The sequence below is a fragment of the Vigna umbellata genome, chromosome 11 (genome assembly GCF_029865625.1).
Source record: "Vigna umbellata cultivar VRB3 chromosome 11, Vumbellata_1.0, whole genome shotgun sequence".
Lineage (NCBI taxonomy): Eukaryota > Viridiplantae > Streptophyta > Magnoliopsida > Fabales > Fabaceae > Vigna > Vigna umbellata.
This window is the reverse complement of record NC_142175.1, coordinates 26259590-26264259: the sequence shown is the minus strand read 5'-3', so window position 1 is coordinate 26264259 and position 4670 is coordinate 26259590. Positions and strand designations below refer to the sequence as shown.

At 32.4% G+C, this 4670-nt stretch overlaps 1 pseudogene across 1 annotated transcript; it reads right to left on the bottom strand.

Moving 5' to 3' along the window:
- Positions 1-1190: 1190 nt before the first annotated feature.
- Positions 1191-4378, bottom strand: LOC148191355 (uncharacterized; annotated as a pseudogene). Its single transcript, XR_015782774.1, has 5 exons — positions 4322-4378; positions 3927-4268; positions 2625-2861; positions 1607-2315; positions 1191-1455 (listed from the first exon to the last, which is right to left on the bottom strand). The product of XR_015782774.1 is annotated as an uncharacterized LOC148191355 (transcript).
- Positions 4379-4670: the final 292 nt, after the last annotated feature.

The following is a 4670-nucleotide window of genomic DNA, read 5'->3' as shown; positions in this document are numbered from 1 at the left end:
CCTCAATTTCTCTTCTTGCTTTCTCTCTATCTTTTACTTCCTTCATTTGTAGGTTCCTCCATGTTTAAAGGGGGTATTTGATGTTTGTTGTTCAAGTTTGTTATCTTTGTTTGTTTGTTCATAATTTGTTCACCATTTAAAAAGCTCATATGTTTGGATGTTTTTCTGCAGTGAATCAAATCATTGTTGTTGAACTTAGTTATCGTTTAAGGTTATGTGTTCCTAGGTTTGCATTTCTCTTTTTTGAATCCTAAAATTGGTATAATGATATGTTTGATTTATTTATTTTTGTATATGTATAGTAAAAGCATGAAAGTCGCATTTGATTTACCTACACTTCTGGTGGTATTAAATTTTGTTTCAGTTTGTAAGGTTGTTTAATACCATGGAGTTACTCAAAATGAAAATACTTTTTTAAATACCACAGTAGGTTTCGGTTTCTCAACATTTACCTATTCCTTTATATTTTTTATAATTTTCATTGTTTTGGGATTCAATTTTAGAGACAAATAAAAACTAATGTTGAAGTTTATGTTTTGGTTTCAGAAATAAAATTAAAAAATCTTCTTTTATATCTTATCGTGATATACTTAGGTTCAGAAACCAAAATACAATGTTAAAAATAACAGATGTCAAAAGATTTCGTTGCACTAATGTGACTAGCGAGAGATACTTTATATCTATCACTTTTGTCGCAAATTTGGTTCTTGCATATAATCATTAGTGAAAGACCACACAACAATATTGTTCTATATCAAAAAATAAAAAACAAGTCATTTCAACAAAACTTTTCCTATTATCCTTGAGAATATTTACCATTGAAACAGAACAAAACAGTCGTGTCCCTACCTCGTCTCAAACGAGTTATTCTTGTATCTTTCAAACCCATTTTTATGTAAGTAGTTTAAGTAGTTTTTTATGTACCTTTTTGCTTATTTATCACATATCTCATCCTAATATGAGATTTCGTTGCAAAAATCGTGCTAAAACCTTGTAATGTTTTTCTAAATTAGTTATTCGTATAGCTTTGTAATTTAATTCAATAATCAAAATTGTATTAAATGTTACATGGTCGTCCAATTTACTTGAACATAACTATTTCACGCATCAATATATTACAACAATGCACTACAACACCCATTTTCAATCTTCGTTAGTTTAGGCTTGATTTCTTCCTCTGACTTTTTCAGAATTTATCAATAACATATACCTATTGTCTCTTGTACCTCCTTTTTGTTTCTACTTCACTTCTTTCTTATCTTTTTCTCTTTCGTCATGCCTTTTTTTAACTGGTACCACTTTTTCTTCCTTTTTTATTTCTTTTTTAATTTGGTGTCGACTTCCAAATACACCCCAGCAAGGGATGCATCTTTGACATATCCACATTTGGGAGAATAGGCTTTTTGTCAAAGCAGCTTCATTGGATGTCAAAGAAACCCTCAAAAGGTCTACTGCCTGACAAAAATAGATTCAATGAATGTCAATTATAAATTGAAAAGGAAGAAATGTTGTACACAGTTTTTTATAGCCAATTATTTTATTAGATTAATTAAAACCATCACTATTGTGGTTGAACAAGTATTAAAGAGTTGATTGAGAATATTACCTCATGTGACTTTCTGACTTTAATAAAATGTTCCTCCAAATCATTCAACTTCACAATTCCAAGCTCTTTCAAATGCGAAATGCTAGAAGCATTTGTCATTGGTTTCACTTCCAGATCATCGGTCACAACAAATAGACATGGCCTATTCATAAATCCCACAGGAGGTTCTCTTGCTCCATCAGAACATCTTGGGTCAAAAAGTTTCACTTTTTTTGGATCTCGTAACATATCTTTTCTCTTTGAAATCATTGTACGCCCCTCATTATCTTTCTCCACTACAGGGCCATACCAATATTCAGGAGAATCGTCCTCTTCTAATGGATTGCTCTTACAACCAAAATGAGGAGCAACCTTTATATTCTTTAAAGATTCGTTAGATGATCTTACAAACCATGATGGATTGAGACGCTTCACACTTTTGTAAGTTACGAATGCTTCCCAAGCACAATTTTCCTTTCATAAGCTTCACAATAGATCCAATAGGTGTTGTCAGGAAGCTGGCTAGAAGGTCAACAAAATCTCCATCTACTTCAGCAAATAAAATCTTGTTCTTTGATTTGCTCACCATTACTTTGACTTTTACATGACCTTTGGAATGAATGGGACCGGTATATTGTGAGGAAGAGTATTTCTTATATTCTTCATTTTTCAATAATACATCACTCAGAGGAGATTTGGAGATTAAGGATTGCTTTAGTATGCTCAATATCTGAAAATACAACCAAAACCAAGCTAATTAAGGAAGTCTAGGAAGGTTATCAGTTGAGCAATTAATCAGAAAAATATCTTGAACTGAAAATATCTTAACTTTATACCACAAAATAATTATTTTAATATCCAAAGTATTTTCTCCATCCACATATCAAATCCTATTACTTTCCCTGATACATATTCATGCTCAATATTTTAAGGGCACGCGACTGAAACATACTCCTCAAAAAAATACGAAGGGTTAAACTCCTCAGATTTTACCTTATTTTTTTACAAGTTTGATTAGAAATGTATTAAAAACAATTACCTCCTTGATGCCAACATTTTGAGATCTTTCTGTGAGGTTGCTGATGTCTTTGTGTCGATGCTTGAGAAACGTTTGGACAGAGTCACCAACAGAACTTTGGAGGACTCTCAAGTCATCCAAGATCAAGAACATGGCATCTGATTTAACAAAAGCACCATTGTCCCTAGCTAGCTCTTCCTTGGATTCTTCCGTAAGCAATTCTTTAATTTTCAATTGAATGAAAAACACACACAGGATCTAGATTTTCATAATACTCACTATTCTCTCATACACAGTAGAAAAGAACTTACTTGGATCCATTGTACAATTTCTTCCATTACTCCTCTTTAATGCTTTCTTGATGATATAGAAATTGCCAAGGATGTTTTTCTCTGTCAAAAAGTCATAGTTTCTTTTCTTTTCAGAGAATGTAACCTTTCTTTCTCTCTTTCATAAACTTAACCCGTCAACCATAGTCAAACATTTTCCCTCTTTTATGATATTTAATCAACTTTAATAAAATACCAAAATGCCCTTTATGGAAGTGAGAAGAGAGGGATTAATTTTAATAACTCTAAAATAATCCCTATAACTTTAATACCTTATATTCTAATAATCATCACTTTATAATCTGTACATCAAAATTATACTTTAAATTACATGAACCAATCTTAAATATTAATATAATTTAACATTCTTCCACTTGGTTCATGTGATGACTTGAAGATCTAAAACTAAACTTTAAGTGCGCACCATTCATTAGAATTATCAAGTCATCATCCTTATATGAATTGAAATGATCGGATCATGGCGGGCAAAAGTCATGAACGACAAGATTCCTTCCATGTATCACATAATCAAACCAACTCAACATAATTTTAATCAATCTTATAACTTTCATGTCTCTAAAAAGAGATATAACATGTTACCACAATCAATAATACATGTATATAACTTAATGTGGATAACAATAGAATAAAGAGAAACATAACTTTAATTGAATTCACAAGTGTCATGACAGTACAAGCATATAACTATACATATCTATATAGATAGATAACATCATCATGTTAATATTGACTTATCCATAATGCTCATACTTTCAACATGGCCAATAAAAGTTTTGGGCGGTAGTCCTTTAGTTAACGGATCTGCTATCATCAAATCAGTACCAATATGCTCAATCAACACTCTATGTTTCTACACTTCTTCTTTGACCGACAAGTATTTCAAATCCATGTGTTAAGCACCCTTTGAGTACTTGTCATTTTTAGAGAAAAAAACGACTGTGAAATTATCACAATAAATCCTTATCAGCCTAACAATATTGTCAATAATGCCAAGCCTCAATACAAAGTTCCGCAACCACAAAGCATGAACCGTGGCCTCAAAGCATGCCACAAATTCAACCTCCATGGTGGAAGTAGCAATGATTGATTGTTTTGCACTTTTCCAAGAAATTGCTCCTCTAGCTAATAGATAAATACCCAAATGTGGATTTTCTTGAATCCACACATCCAGCATAGTCTGAATCCGAGTAGCCAACCATCTCAAGATGATCTGACCTTCTGTAGGTGAGCATGTATTATTTGGTACCTTGTAAGTACCTAAGAACTTTCTTTGCAGCATTCCAGTGATCCATTCCGGGATTACTTTGATATCGGCCTAACATTCCAACAACAAAACTGATATCTGGCTGAGTACAAGTTTGAGCATACATCAAACTCCCAATCAAGTTCTAGCTTTATACCTTTCAATATTTCCTTTTGAGTCATGTTTAGTCTTAAAGACCCATTTACAACCGACTCTTTTTGAACCCTTAGGCAATTCAACTAGATCCCATACTTTATTGTCATCCATTTATTTCAATTCTTCTTTCATAGCACTCAACCAATTCTCTGAATTATTAGTTTCCATGGCTTGTTTGAAAGAGACTGGATCCTCATCAATGCTTAAGTCACATTCATGTTCAATAGAGTAAACCACATAATCATTCGAAATAACAGGTCTTTTCTCCCTTACAAACCTTCTTAATGCTGCTTCTTGTGGTTCCTCTATCAATTGTTC